Below are 15854 nucleotides of genomic sequence, written 5' to 3' on the forward strand. Positions count from 1 at the left end.
TTTGCCTTTGTTATAAAATTGTCGATTGGGCCTATCAGTCCCCCCCCCCCGCTGCAGTTTTACTCCTTGTGCCTTGGGTAGACATCGTGCTAGAAGGACCCGAGATTAGTATAAAGATGTGCCTCTCTAGTGCCACTAGGTAAATAAACACGTTAATACACTCGAGCAATTACTTACAAGTATGATGAGATTTAGGGAAGTGGCCCAGTCCAGTCTCTACCAGTCACTAACGGGCACAAACGGGCCTGCCCTTGGCCCGGGCTTAGCCCAGGCGCACCCGCGCGCTCCTGCGACGCGGGGAGTGGCGCTGATTTTTATGCGCCTCCTGGCGCGTTGTCCGAGTGTGCGGTTTCCGGTCGCATGGCCTACTGGAACTTGAAGTAGGAGGCTCACCCCCGCTCTGCGGCCGCACTGTAGGTGGTAAAAGCGGCAGCGGGGGGTGAGCGAGAGCGGGAGCACCAGGACGAAGGAGCGGGTCCGTAGGGGAGATCGAGCTCTTGGACAGATCACCTTCCAGCCAGCAGCAGGTAAAGTTTGCAGGACCCCCTCAGAAATGTTTAACAAAGCGTCACGCTCCGCCGAGAGTGGCGCTGATTTTTATGCTCCTCCTGGCGTGTTGTCCGAGTGTGCGGTTCCCGGCCGCAGGGCCTACTGGAACTTGAAGTAGGAGGCTCACCCCCGCTCTGCGGCCGCACTGTAGGTGGTAAAAGTGGCAGCGGGGGTGAGCGAGAGCGGGAGCACCAGGACGAAGGAGCGGGTCCGTAGGGGAGATCGAGCTCTTGGACAGATCACCTTCCAGCCAGCAGCAGGTAAAGTTTGCAAGGACCCCCTCAGAAATGTTTAACAAAGCGGCAAGAAACTCCCAACATATGTGAAGGATACCGGTGATTTTTTGACCAGACTACAGAAAGTGAAATGGGCAGAGAACTTCCTATTTATAGCGTTGGATATAGAATCGCTATATACTAGCATCCAACATATAGATGGTCTGAGAGTGGTGAAAGGATTTCTAGAAACAAGACCGACGGAATGTTACAATCACAACAATGTTACAATCACAACAAATTATTGATGGAACTGATCAATTGGTGTCTGACCAACAACTTCTTTGTCTTCAATAATGACATGTGTGTACAAAAGAGGGGAGTTGCGATGGGGGCCTGCTTCTCTCCCAGCTACGCGTGTCTCCACGTGGGCTGGTGGGAGGAGCAGGTCCTCAAACGCATACACTCCATGGAGTATGACAACCATGTACAACACTAGTTTAGGTTTATAGACAATGTTTTTATTATTTGGAAAGGAGATACAAAAAGTGCTGTAGATTTTATTGATAAAATCAATGTCAACACAATGAATCTTAAGTTCACCTCCCAGATAAATGATGCAAGCATAGAATTTTTGGATGTTAGGGTGATTGTGAAAGAAGGACAGATTGCTACAACATTACACAGGAAAAGCACTGCTGGAAATGCGACCCTACATGCCAGCAGTGCACATCCCAAACACCTAATAGATAGTATTCCCTATGGGGAACTACTTAGACTCAAACGAATCTGTACACACGAAGATGACTATGATACATCTTGTGAAGAGGCCTTGGAGAGGTTTAGAAGGAGGGGATATGAAGAAAAGAGATTGCAGGAAGTGCAGAAAAAATCGAGAGAATGGCTTCTTCCCAACCTCACTGAGGAAACAACAGATGGGGAGGAAGAAATACCAAGGCTTATCACCACATATAACAGACAAGAGATTAAGATCAGGGCAATTATGAAGCGTAACTGGCCGATAATATTGACAGATGGTGTACTAGCCCCCAGACTTCCTGACCAACCGACCAATACGTTCAGAAAGGGGCCTTCTATGCGCACACAGTTGGTGAAAAACAGCCCAGAATTAAAAGCCCAAAGCAGTTGGTTGACAGACAATGATTTTTTAAATGCACCTCTTGCCAGGCGTGCAAATTTGGGGTCAACACATCTGAGTACACTACCCCATTCAGTCCCACTGCCACCAAGATTAAGGGCAATTTTGGCTGCAGAACAGAATACGCTGTGTATGTTCTGACATGCACCTGTGGCTTAAGATATGTAGGAAGTAAAAAGCTACAGGTGCATGTCAGAATCTTACAACATCTACACGCCATAGTTAATAATGACCCCATGTATCCAGTAGCGAGACACTTTAAGGCAGTACATAATAACGATTTGAACTGTCTAAAGTATTTTGTTATTAAAGCTGTCCCTAAAATGCGAAGGGGTGGAGATAGACAAAAAAAGTACGTCAACTTGAATCTACCACGATTTTGGAATTAGACAGCAAAATTCCAAATGGTCTTAATAATACGGAGGCTCTTCACTATTTCCTATAAGTCATTATCTTTCTCCCTTCAGAATATGGTATGAATATCGAATTTGTGAAATAATCACATTTGTTTAAATACGCTTTCAAGAATATACAGATAATGAATACCTTGCAGTCAACTACATTTTTAAGCATGTATGCAGAGAAAATGGTTATTTAATACGCTTCAAAGCACTTTAGAAAATTATTTATGCACTGTTGGACCTGCGATGGGCAAGCCCAGCACAAAGGGGGTAGCTTGGGTCAAGTGACAAGGCAAGTGAAGGCTGTAGTGTTAAGCCGGCTTTGACCCAATAATAACTCCCTGCACAGCCACACCAAAAAGAAGGACACCACACCACTGCTGTAGAAAAATACGATTCCTTTATATAAAAGTTGTCTGTTGTAAATAGGGTTGACTGGGAAAGCACATACAAATTTATTTTGGTCATACAGTTCTGGGTTTCAATTCTGTAATAAATAGTACTATAAATAAAGTCAGGAATAAATAGCATCAATAAATAGAATAACTTCAGGAATGAGTACTACAAATAAATATCACAATAAATATCAGAATAAATACTGGTTCATTTAAATACATAACCACATGTTTCTTCTGGTATCGCTGCCACCAATTAAATACTTTAGGAACATCACATTTGCAATACGTTTCAAATGGGAAAGATATCTCTTACAGTTTGTGTTGATTTCAATGACAATGTATACGGCTTCTCTGAGCACAGAATAAGGTTTGGGACTCTTTAAGGATCATTCAGGGCGTATGCGCGTGTATCTAAAAGGCAAGGAAACACAGTGAATACTTCATTTGCACTCGGCTGTCACCAGGATAGGATCTCTGCTTTGCCGGTGAAATCTATGCGCGCCTATGGGCTTTAACACCGCTAGAACACAGGCGGCACCAGTTCAAAGTCTCTAGACTGACAAACGGGCTGCCGGAGAGGTCACACAGCCTTCACGCACAGTCAAATGAATGCCGGTTCACAGTTCCTTCACAACGCTGCATTCAATAGGAAGAAACGGGCCCACCTCACATCGGCTGCAATCGGGCTACGATTCAGTCGGGCACAGCACTTCTCTCGTCAGCGACGGGGTTCTCAGGGGCTCCACAGACCTCCCTCCGTCTTCCGCATACAGGGTGGTTCCCTCCCACAGCTACAGCTCCCGGGTCACTGGGGAGTGGCAGAGACGCTAGTCCCGCCCAACGAAGTCCGGCCTTTCCCCGCCCCGGCGCACCACCTCACCTTCGGTCTGCGCAGGAAGCGCTCTACGCTGGTGGGGCTCGGAGACGTCCGAGCTCCCCTCTAGAGGCGCCTGTCGCAAAGGGGGCACAGCTGACGATCGCGGTCGCTGCGAACTTGCTCTCGCCTCGCGACTCGTGAAATCGGTCACAATTCACCACCGGGGGGGCGAGGAGGCACATGAATCTGGCCACAGTCTTTGGGGGCAATGAGGCACTTGCTGGGCAGGCGCTGTAGGCTCCAGGACACTTTTCACGTAGCTGACTGGAACGCCAGTCAGAAACAACGCCAGCAACCCTTGCTGCTCTACCGCCTGCGCTACCAGCCACCTCAGGGGTCAACAGGGCAGGTGTCAATCTGGTGTCAAGTCTGGAATCTCTTCTCATCTAAAACCATCTAATCTAATCCAAAATGGCCGCCAGGGACTGGGCCTTATATAGCCAGTGCCCTGGGGTACTGGCACGAGGCAGAAGGTTCTAGAACCTTCTCTGGCTGTGTCAATGACATGGCACTCTTGAGGTGTATTTAGGACACTACCAGCCACCGTAATGTGGTTCTAGAGCAGCCATTTTGTGTACCTGAGGGAAATAAAGGAATTCCTGTCAGGAATGCGCGCCAAACAAAGGGCGCCAAAACCTCAAAAGGCCAGGGTTCATGAAGGCTCCAATGGGAGTCACTCACATGAGGAAAAAGCGGTGTCCACCATTTTAGGGCCATATACACAGGTTGACAACCCCAGTTTGTAATGCCACAGGTTTCGCCAGGTGCCTTGTAAATAGGTGCCACAAACCTTGTGAGCAACTGGGCGTCAAGGAACATCAAACCCCATGAAACAACACATAAAAAATCCTGGTAGACAAAGAAAAGCGACAAATTTTGGGACGTACAGGGGAACAAAAGAAATCATAGTGGTGAGGGGACTCTCAGAAGCAGACGGGTCTAACACGCGTCCCCCCCAGATGAAAGTGGGGAGAGCTACCCAACCCCTTGGGAGTCCTCAACACTAAGGCGGAAATACCTGGAGAGACCGTCTGCATTGGCGTGGTCAACTCCGGGCCGGTGTTCCACCCGAAAGTCCATTCCCTGTAGGGAGATAGACCACCTCAACAGTTTGGGATTTTCCCCCTTCATTTGCATGAGCCAACGAAGGGGTCGGTGGTCTGTCTGAACAAGGAAGTGTGAACCAAACAAATATGGTCGCAGCTTCTTCAGTGCCCAGACCACCGCAAAGGCTTCCCGCTCGATGGTACTCCACCTCTGTTCCCAGGGAAGCAGTCTTCGTGACAGAAAGACCACGGGTTGATCCAGACCCTCTTCATTGAGTTGCGATAGCACCGCCCCAATGCCAATGTCGGATGCATCTGTCTGGACAATGAACTCTTTTGAAAAATCTGGAGCCTTCAGGACTGGAGCTTTACATAATGCTTGTTTCAGAGTGTCGAAGGCTCGCTGGCAAGCCACCGTCCAAATGACTCTCCTGGGTTGCTTCTTGGCCGTGAGTTCTGTAAGGGGTGCCACGATAGTGCCATACCCCTTCACGAATCGTCTGTAGTAACCTGTGAGGCCCAGGAAGGCTCGGACCTCAGTCTGGGTCTTGGGGGGTTTCCAGGCCATGATTGCCTCAATCTTCGCCTGAAGGGGCTGCACCGTTCCCCGGCCCACCAAGTGTCCTAAGTACACTACCGACCCCTGTCCAATCTGACATTTGCTGGCCTTGATCGTCAAGCCAGCCCGTTCCAGGGCCTGGAGAACGGCTTGCAAGTGCTGCAAGTGATCCTCCCAACTGCTACTGAAGACAGCTATGTCATCCAAGTAAGCAGCAGAGAATGACTCCATCCCGGTGAGGATCGTGTTCACCAGCCGCTGAAAAGTGGCAGGAGCGTTCTTGAGCCCAAAGGGCATGACGCAAAACTGGTAGTGTCCATCAGGTGTGGAGAAGGCTGACCTTTCCTTGGCTCCATCAGTCATGGGAATCTGCCAGTACCCTGCAGTGAGGTCAATGGTACTGAGATTTTGGGCAGCTCCCAACCGGTCAATCAATTCATCCGCCCGAGGGATCGGATGAGCATCCGTTTTGGTTACCGAATTTAGTCCTCGGTAGTCCACACAGAATCGCAATTCTGGAGTGGCACCAGGTGGGGCAGCTTTGGGAACCAAAACCACCGGGCTAGACCAAGGGCTACTTGAAGGTTCGATGACTCCTAGCTCCAGAATCTTAGCTACTTCGCTTTGGAAACTGGCCTTCACCTTGTCAGACAGCCGGTAAGACTTTGACTTCACAGGTGGGCTGTCCCCTGTGTCCACGTCATGGGTACACAGATGGGTCTTACCCGGGACAAGGGAGAACAGAGGAGCGAATGACCCCAAGACCTGGCGACATTCCTCCTGCTGCTCAGGAGTCAGGGTTGGCGAGAGTTTCACTCCCTCCACTGACCCATCCTTTTCTTGAGATGCAAAAAGGTCGGGGAGAGGCTCAGTGTCCTCTTCCTCCGATCCGTCAGTCACCATAACCAACATGACTTCGGTCCTCTCGTAGTGGGGCTTGAGGCGATTGGCATGTAACACCCGATGCGGATGCCGAGGGGTCTTTACGTCCACCAGATAGGTAGACTTGCCCTTCTTCTCCAACACCTCATAGGGGCCTGTCCAACGGTCCTGGAGGGCACTCAGCTCTCCAGGCTCCATCACCCACACCTTCTGGCCAGGCTCCAACTCCACTGGGTGAGCGTTGTGGTCATACCACGCTTTCATAACTGCCTGACTGGCTTCCAAGTTGTCAGAAGCTTGCTTCCACAACTTAGCCATTTGGCTTCGGAAGGCCAGCATGTAGCTCACCACATCCTGGGGAACTTTCCGGGGAGACTTTTCCCAGGAGTCCCTCACCAGGCTGAGAGGTCCACGTACAGGGTGCCCGTACAAAAGCTCAAAGGGGCTGAAACCCACTCCCTTTTGCGGCACTTCCCTGTAGGAAAAGAGCAAACAGGGTAGGAGGACGTCCCATTTCCTCCGTAGGCTTTCGGGTAGACTTCTGATCATACCCTTCAAGGTTTGGTTGAACCTTTCCACGAGACCATTGGTCTGTGGGTGATAAGGAGTGGTGAACCTGTAAGTCACCCCACACTCCTTCCACATTGCCCGCATATATGCTGACAGGAAGTTGGTCCCCCTGTCAGACACAACTTCCTTGGGGAATCCCACTCGGGTAAAGATCCCCATCAGGGCCTTTGCCACTACTGGTGCAGTTATGGTTCTCAGAGGTACTGCCTCTGGATACCTTGTGGCGTGATCCACCAGGACCAGGATAAACCTGTGACCGGATGATGTAGGTGGATCTAGGGGCCCAGCAATGTCGATGCCCACCCTTTCAAAGGGGGTGCCAACGACGGGAAGTGGTTCCAGGGGAGCCTTCAGCTTCGTCCCTGTTTTCCCACTGGCTTGGCATGACACACACGACCGACAGTATGTGTCGGACGCCACCCTCATTCGAGGCCAATAAAAGTGGGGGACAAGCCGGGCAAAGGTCTTGTCCTGACCCAAGTGTCCTGCCAAGGGAATCTCATGAGCCAACTCTAATAGGAAGGCTTGGTAACACTGTGGGACTACCAGGGCCCGTGACAATCCGTGCACTGGCGCCCTGGGCTCACTGTAGAGGAGACCATCCTCCCAGTAAACACGATAGTTCCCAGACTCGTTACCTGCTGCCTGGGCTTCAGCCTGTTGCCTCAGACCCTCGAGGGTGGGACATTCCCTTTGTCCCTTGCTCAGTTCCTCCCTGGATGGTCCTCCCTCCACTCGCCACTCAGCGGGGATAGGCAAGTCCTCCAACGGAACCATGTCCTCCTCCGCGGACTCCGGGTCCACCTCCGCAGGTGGCCTATCCGTCTCACGGGGCACGGACATTGAGGCAGGCTCTTCCTGTCCTGGAGATGTTCCCTCATCAGCAGCTGGGTGGGCCATTGTTCCAGGCTCCAACCCACGCGACTTCTCCTCCCGAGCAGCCGCAGACCTGGTACTCACACAGGCCCAATCAGGTGTACCCAGCATCTCCGTATGAGTCCGGTATTCCACCTCCTTCCAAGCATTGTGCTCCATATCATTGCCCAGCAGACAATCGACTGGCATGGCGGGGCTTACGGCAACTCGAAGTGAACCTGCAACCCCTCCCCACTCAAAGGGAACCTCGGCCACAGGATAGTGGCCCATTCTGCCGTCAGCCATCCCGGCTGGATGAAGTACGCCTGGAATCACCTGCTCTGAGGACACCAGATGACTCCTTATCATAGTCATACTGGCTCCTGTATCTCTCAGAGCTTCCCCTCTATGGCCATTGATGGTGACCCATTGCCCATACTTGGTAGTATTTGAGGGCACCTGGATCTTTGGAACCATCTCCCGATCACCCAGGGACACTAAGGTGACACCCGCCCACGCCCTCCCCTTAACTAAGGGCATCTCCTCCCCGAGCGCTACACTAGCGACTCCCGGGGCCTTTCCTCCAGTGGGAGGGGGTGGTCTCTTTGGGCATTTCACATCTCCCTTATAATGTCCAATACCACCGCACTCAAAGCAATGGATAACCCTTGGCTGCTGACTCTGGCCAGGATTAGGGTTCTTCGGCGGGTTAGCCTTGGAATTCGAAAAGAAACTTTTCCCCTTAAAGGTATTTTGGGGGCCTTTGGAGAACTCCTGTTTCTTTTATCTCCCCCCTCTTTCTTCTGGGAAGCGCCCTGTCCGGACTTCTGAGAATCTCCTCCTGTCCCCTTCGTGGACACTCGGGTACTTGCCCAAATGTCCGCCTCCTCAGCAAGCTTACGGGGGCAAGTAAGTTTGCTGTCTACCAGGTGTTGCCTCAGCTCAGGAAGACATTTCTCGAGTAGATGTTCCTTGATTATTAGGTCGTACAACCCTCGATAGTCCTCCACCTCATTACCTTGGACCCACCCATCCAGGGCTTTCTTGGCGAAATCCAGGAAGTCAACCCAATTCTGTGAGCTCAGTTTGTGGCTGCCCCTAAACCTTTGCCGGTATTTCTCGGGGGTCAAATAAACTTTCTGATGAGCGCCACCTTCATGGCAGGGTAATTTACCTGTTCCTCCCGGTCTAGGGCCAATAGGGCATCCCTACCTGTCGGAGGCATGTACCGGTATAATCCACCACCCCAATGCTTCTCATGGATCCCATGGGCTCTTAAGGAGACCTCATAGGCTGCCAGTCACTTGGCTATGTCATCTCCAGCGGTATAACTGGCGACTACGTCCTTGGGTAAATGGGGCCTGGGCTCCCTGGCAAATTCCTTTGACTCGACACCCTTCGGAGTGATGTTATGGGCCTGGAAGTCGAGTTCTCGTAGCTTGAACTCGTGTTTCATCCCTTTCCCCTCCATCTCCAGCTTGGACTCATGTTCCATCCTCCTCCCCTCCCTCCTTTCTTCCATCTCCATTTTTGCTATTTCCCACCTTAACAGTCTTTCCTCTCTCCTGTCAGCTAACTCGGTATCTGACAACCCTCTCGATGACACACTGCTGCCCTCCCGTGAGGTTACCTTGGGGCTGATTGACATCTCACCCACCCCCGGGAGACATTCCGCAGTCCTATCAATGACATTACCTCTGTCTCATTCCTCCTCCTCCACCGTTCCCTCCGTGTGTGCTTCCACCCAGGCTCGCAGACTAGTACGGAGCTCCTCTCTTTTGGCCCCTCGCCTGACGAACACTCCCCTTTCCTGACAGAAATCCTTGAGCTGTGCCACTGTATAGGTCTCCAGCTCTGACATTTCGAATTCCATCTTGTCAGTGAAAAGTGTGGACAACCACCCCGAAGTAGGTGACCAGGATAAGAACTCTGAGGGTCACTTCCACCCACCTCCAGGAAAGAATTTGGAAAAAGCAAAACGTTGAATTTGAGGGCCGCTAGGAGAAAACTCCGGGTGTGTACCGGTGGTGCACACTGAATTATTATGGGGTACAAAACAAGCACGGCTCGCAATCCCACCCGCTGAGCACCAATTTTATGTTGGACCTGCGATGGGCAAGCCCAGCACAAAGGGGGTAGCTTGGCTCAAGTGACAAGGCAAGTGAAGGCTGTAGTGTTAAGCCGGCTTTGACCCAATAATAACTCCCTGCACAGCCACACCAAAAAGAAGGACACCACACCACTGCTGTAGAAAAATACGATTCCTTTATATAAAAGTTGTCTGTTGTAAATAGGGTTGACTGGGAAAGCACATACACATTTCTTTTGGTAATACAGTTCTGGGTTTCAATTCTGTAATAAATAGTACTATAAATAAAGTCAGGAATAAATAGCATCAATAAATAGAATAACTTCGGGAATGAGTACTACAAATAAATATCACAATAAATATCAGAATAAATACTGGTTCATTTAAATACATAACCACATGTTTCTTCTGGTATCGCTGCCACCAATTAAATACTTTAGGAACATCACATTTGCAATATGTTTCAAATGGGAAAGATATCTCTTACAGTTTATGTTGATTTCAATGACAATGTATACGGCTTCTCTGAGCACAGAATAAGGTTTGGGACTCTTTAAGGATCATTCAGGGCGTATGCGCGTGTATCTAAAAGGCAAGGAAACACAGTGAATACTTCATTTGCACTCGGCTGTCACCAGGATAGGATTTCTGCTTTGCCGGTGAAATCTATGCGCGCCTACAGGCTTTAACACCGCTAGAACACAGGCGGCACCAGTTCAAAGTCTCTAGACTGACGAATGGGCTGCCGGAGAGGTCACACAACCTTCACGCACAGTCAAATGAATGCCGGTTCACAGTTCCTTCACAACGCTGCATTCAATAGGAAGAAACGGGCCCACCTCACATCGGCTGCAATCGGGCTACGATTCAGTCAGGCACAGCACTTCTCTCGTCAGCGACGGGGTTCTCAGGGGCTCCACAGACCTCCCTCCGTCTTCCGCATACAGGGTGGTTCCCGCCCACAGCTACAGCTCCTGGGTCACTGGGGAGTGGCAGAGACGCTATTCCCGCCCAACGAAGGCCGGCCTTTCCCCGCCCCGGCGCACCACCTCACCTTCGGTCTGCGCAGGAAGCTCTCTACGCTAGTGGGGCTCGGAGACGTCCGAGCTCCCCTCCAGAGGCGCCTGTCGCAAAGGGGGCACAGCTGATGATCGCGGTCGTGGCGAACTTGCTCTCGCCTCGCGACTCGTGAAATCGGTCACAATTCACCACCGGGGGGGGGCGGGGAGGCACACGAATCTAGCCACAGTCTTTGGGGGCAATGAGGCACTTGCTGGGCAGGCGCTGTAGGCGCTAGGACACTTTTCACGTAGCTGACTGGAACGCCAGTCAGAAACAACGCCAGCAACCCTTCGCTGCTCTACCGCCTGCGCTACCAGCCACCTCAGGGGTCAACAGGGCAGGTGTCAATCTGGTGTCAAGTCTGGAATCTCTTCTCATCTAAAACCATCTAATCTAATCCAAAATGGCCGCCAGGGACTGGGCCTTATATACCCAGTGCCCTGGGGTACTGGCATGAGCCAGAAGGTACTAGAACCTTCTCTGGCTGTGTCAATGACATGGCACTCTTGAGGTGTATTTAGGACACTACCAGCCACCGTACTGTGGTTCTAGAGCAGCCATTTTGTGTACCTGAGGGAAATAAAGGAATTCCTGTCAGGAATGCGCGCCAAACAAAGGGCGCCAAAACCTCAAAAGGCCAGGGTTCATGAAGGCTCCAATGGGAGTCACTCACATGAGGAAAAAGGGGTGTCCACCATTTTAGGGCCATATACACAGGTTGACAACCCCAGTTTGTAATGCCACAGGTTTCGCCAGGTGCCTTGTAAATAGGTGCCACAAACCTTGTGAGCAACTGGGCGTCAAGGAACATCAAACCCCATGAAACAACACATAAAAAATCCTGGTAGACAAAGAAAAGCGACAAATTTTGGGAGGTACAGGGGAACAAAAGAAATCATAGTGGTGAGGGGACTCTCAGAAGCAGACGGGTCTAACATGCACATTATCACGAATGCACTAAATTTTATATTGTTTTTAACAGTATAGAATTAAGTATTTTAGGTAGCACTTGCACTTTGTTAAAAATAATACAATATCATTGCAGAATTTTCAACTTTGGCATGATTGAAACCTTATTAGTCTGAAGCCTTAATTGGGTCAGCTCATCAGTACTTGAATATAGTAAGACAGTGAATAACATGATGATTTTATCAAAACACTATGATAACACTGCATTGTTTTGCACAAATATTAATTGACTATTACTATGCTTTTACATCAGTATTTATACATGGTTTTTAACTTTGGATTTATTACCTTGGTTAATTTTTTTTTAAAGATTTTGATACATGCTATTATATGTGTATTATATATCTTTTTTTTAAAGCATTTATGTATTTATTTATTTATATGCATTTATATAAATGAATGTTCATTAATGAGTTGTTATCAGATAAAAATCAAGTATTTCACTGTGCTTATTTAAAACAATAAGTTTAAACAAATCCAACGCACCCAAATTAGAAAACAGACTACAAGAACATGTTGTTAGCCATTGAGATGATAGGTATTTTCTCTATGTTGATTAGTCACGTGGTGTTGAAATGAAAACTTAAAATAGCGAATAGCACTCCCTTTGAACAAGGACTCAAGAAGTTTGAAACGTGTCACTGAGGGGAAAATAAATACAACTAAGCCATACTTTCCTGTGGTCCGTCTCTCTCTTTCCCTCGCGGGAGGATTGTAGGAGAGTCGTTTGGTGGTGATATATATATATATATATATATATATATATATATATATATATATATTCCACACGTTGCTATTTCGTAGCAAAAAGCAAAGCTTAAGCCCAATTCCTTCAAGCGTGTTGTTTTATTAAATTTTAACAAACAGCGTCAACAATCACCCGACGCGTTTCGGTGAAGCCGCACCTTGGTCACGGGTAAATTCAGTTTGCCGAGTGCCTCCATTATCTAGTGTTAAACCATAAACATAAAAGTAGGGCTACCTGTCCCAAACACTGCTTAGTCAAATGAAAATTGGCAGACATTTTGCAATATTCACAATCCATACTGGTGTTAATGAGGTTGATCTATAAAAGATAGTCTTAATTCAGCACATTCTTGTCTAAGTTCCTGGTACTGTACAGAATTACTGTCCACCACTTCACAGAGAATAATGTCTCCCATTACTCTCTATTTCGTCATAAATATGCACGAGTTTTGCCCAAGTGGGCATGGAACAGCAGTGGCAAAATTAATTCATAACAACATAAACATTTGTAGAAACTGAATTTGTACAATTCCCGCCCAAGTGGGCAAATAATCTCAGATCCAACGTCCTCAATTGTCCATCAAAGTTGCAATCCATGTCAGATGTCATTTGGTTATTCCTTTTTACAGTGTGCAGACATTCATGTCTCCTACAAAAAATAAACGAATGTGCAATCACTAAAACGTTACAGTGCAATTTAAAAACCGATGCTTCACTTTTATATACAGAGTCTGATTTGCATTGAGTAGAACAACTTTACAACAACTACCTATGTACAACTATCCCAAATGTACTTCCATCTCCTCATCCTTATTGAGACCCTTGGGCTGTACTGTATCATACTTAATTATGAATTTCGATTCTAGTTGACGTAATTGTCTCACTCTGTCTTCCCCCCTTTCCGACAACGGTACCCTGTCCAGGGCACAAAATTGCAGATGGCTAGTGTCTTTATTATGGAATTCCTTAAAGTGTTAGCAATGGGATAGTTCTTATCCTCATTCACTATCGCTCTGGAATGTTCAAGCACTCTTTTCTTCACTTGGTGTATTGTGCTTCCAATATACACCTTGGGACATGGACAGCATAAAGCATAGACACAGAAGTCTGACTTACAGGTCAAATGTTTCTCTATTTTATAACCTTTTTCAGTGTCAGACAATTGTATTTCCTTCCTGTTAATGCTGTTTTTACATGCTTTACATGCCCGACAAATAAAAAAGCCCTTCACTGCATTCGGATCAATTTTATCTTTGGGGTTACTGCTGCATAGCATATCTTTTAAAGCTCTGCATTTCCTGAATGTCAACTGTGGCTGACTACTCAGATGTTCTTTGAGTACTGGATCTAAACTCAATAGTGGCCAATACTTTCTTAAACTTCTTCTCATTTGCCAAGATTGATTGCTGTAAGCTGTAATGAACCGAATGGGTTCCTTGTCATCAATGCTCATTACCTTAGGATGTAGCAACTCTAGTCTGTCAACAGTTCTCACCTTACAACAAGCATGTTCAATTACTTTATCTGAATAGCCTCGTTCTTTGAATCGTATCTTCATGTTAGACAGTTCAGCCTCAAAATCTTGATTAGTGCCGCAATTGCGTCTGGCTCGTAGGAGTTCCCCAAACGGTATACTTTTAATCAAACCTTGTGGGTGGCAGCTAGCCGCATGTAAAAGGCTGTTGCCAGCTGTAGGCTTTCGGAATAATTTACTCCTGAGTCTGCCCTCATCAACGTATACCAGCACATCAAGAAATTCCAATGACTCTTTGTTCAAATTACATGTAAATCTCAAATTATAATCATTTACATTCAAATCCTCAACGAAGTGTAAAGCTTCGTCCTTACTGCCTCTCCAAATACAAAAGATATCATCTATATACCGTGCCCAGAGGACCACGTTCTGGGAAAAGGCCAAGATGTTAACAGCCACCTGCTCCTCCCACCAGCCCAGGTACAACCCTGCGTAGCTGGGGGCGAAGCAGGTTCCCATCGCGGTCCCCCGGGACTGGCAATAGATGTTGTGGTTAAACAGAAAATAATTATTCCTAAGACAAATGTACATCATCATTAACAGCATGTTGGTGTGTGCTTCATGTTGACCTTTCTGTTGTTGCAAGAAGTGTTTGTTTGCTGCTACACCTAGGTTGTGCCGTATACAAGTGTACAAGCTGTTGACATCTAGTGTCAACAGCCACATGTCATCCTCCCAGTTAATGGGTTCAATCAGCCGCAAAAATCCCTTGTATCTTGCAGATATGATGGTAGCTGCCGAACAAGTGGACATAGGTAGTGGTCAATGTACTTAGAGGTGTTCTCATAGGTGCTGTCTATGGACGAGACTATTGGTCGTCCAGGTGGTACTTGGGCATTCTTGTGCAGCTTAGGCAATAAATATAGTACTGGCAGTTTCGGATGGTCGCATTTCAGAAACTTGTACTCATCTAATGACAACAAATTCTCCTGCTTCCATTCCACCAATTGCTTTTGGTATTTATGATTACTTTCATTGTAGCTTGCTCTACTACTTTTTTCATAGCTACTTTCATCATTCAATTGTCTGTGGCCTTCTTCAAGATACATCTGTACCGGCCACACCACCACATTGCCGCCCTTATCTGACATTTTTATAATGATGTCATGATTGTTTCTCAGTTCATCTAGGGCTGTGCGATGTCGAATCTGGAGATTGTCACGTGTTCTATTGCTGCTATGATTTAATTTCTTAAATTCCTTAATTATGCCCTTTTCAAGCGCATCTATGACCTCACCATGAATCTGAGGTGAAAACCTCGATTTGGGTTTGAATCCGCTCACCTGCATCTCTGAGGGATCCGATACATCACATCCCCGTCCCGTTATACATTGTTCAAAAATTTGTTGTTCAGTTTCCACTATTTCTTGGGGATTAACCTGCTTGGAAATAGCCGTCTGGATACCACCCTCAGTTACTTCACCCCTTTTAGTCTTAAACCACTTTTTTAATTTCAACTTACGAATGAAATGAAAGAGGTCAATTCTTCCCTCTGTATAGTTAAATTGGCTGGATGGGCAGAAAGTTAATCCCAACGACAATACTTCAATTTGATCAGTACTTAAAATAATGTTAGATAAATTTACCACAGTGTGGGTGTCCTTCATTTTTTGGCTGCACTGCCTCTTGTTCGCACTCCCACATAGGCATCCAATACTCCTTGTTTTTTTGCGCCTCTCGTACTTCCTCCTCTGGCGCCTCTTCCTCGACCTCGATTTGGCAATTCCTTTGGCCCTGGGCTGGCTGGCCCCTGTCTGCCTTGTGCCATTAATGAGAATTCCATTAAAATATTGTTTTTTACTCCTTCTTGGGAAGTTGCTGCGGCGCCCTGTGCCATGTTACTTGATCCAGCAGTTTCCACATTACTGGTTACTTCACTGGCTACATTGGCTGTTATCTCCACTGGCTGATTTGGAGGTGTCATTTGTTGCTTATTTAACTC

The 15854-nt window shown here is 47.7% G+C and overlaps 1 protein-coding gene across 1 annotated transcript in view; it reads left to right on the forward strand.

Moving 5' to 3' along the window:
• SLC30A2 (solute carrier family 30 member 2) overlaps positions 1–15854 on the forward strand; it is a 399949-nt gene that overhangs the window by 23101 nt on the left and 360994 nt on the right. The window lies entirely within an intron of this gene.

Source organism: Lissotriton helveticus, chromosome 3_1 (assembly GCF_964261635.1).
Source record: "Lissotriton helveticus chromosome 3_1, aLisHel1.1, whole genome shotgun sequence".
Classification (NCBI taxonomy): domain Eukaryota; kingdom Metazoa; phylum Chordata; class Amphibia; order Caudata; family Salamandridae; genus Lissotriton; species Lissotriton helveticus.